Genomic DNA, 265 nt, shown 5'->3' with positions numbered 1-265 from the left:
AGGGCTGGGCCAGGAGGGGACCAGGCATCCCCCCAGCCCCTGCCTCGCGCCCCGGCCGCAGCTCTGGGGCAGAAGAGATGGCACGTTCCCCAGGGTGCTACCAGAGATGAGCCCCGAAATCCCTCACTGAGACTTACAGGGGAGCGATGCTGAGCAGAGGACCATGGGGCAGGCTGTCCCCAGGCCACCCCCTTCTCAGGGCTGGTCCCCTTGAAGCATGCAGCCCCCAGGTAAAGGGCTGCAGCCAGGGCCAAGGAGGGGGTCA

The 265-nt window shown here is 67.5% G+C and overlaps 1 protein-coding gene across 1 annotated transcript in view; it reads right to left on the bottom strand.

Moving 5' to 3' along the window:
* Nucleotides 1-265, bottom strand: part of LOC104471421 (ankyrin-1-like) — a gene marked incomplete at its 3' end in the record, with an annotated part of 37,279 nt that overhangs the window by 5,312 nt on the left and 31,702 nt on the right.

This window comes from Pterocles gutturalis, unplaced genomic scaffold (assembly GCF_000699245.1).
Source record: "Pterocles gutturalis isolate BGI_N339 unplaced genomic scaffold, ASM69924v1 scaffold21146, whole genome shotgun sequence".
In the NCBI taxonomy this organism is placed as follows: Eukaryota; Metazoa; Chordata; class Aves; order Pterocliformes; family Pteroclidae; genus Pterocles; species Pterocles gutturalis.
The sequence above is the reverse complement of the archived record's forward strand: the minus strand, read 5'-3'. Positions and strand labels throughout refer to the sequence as shown.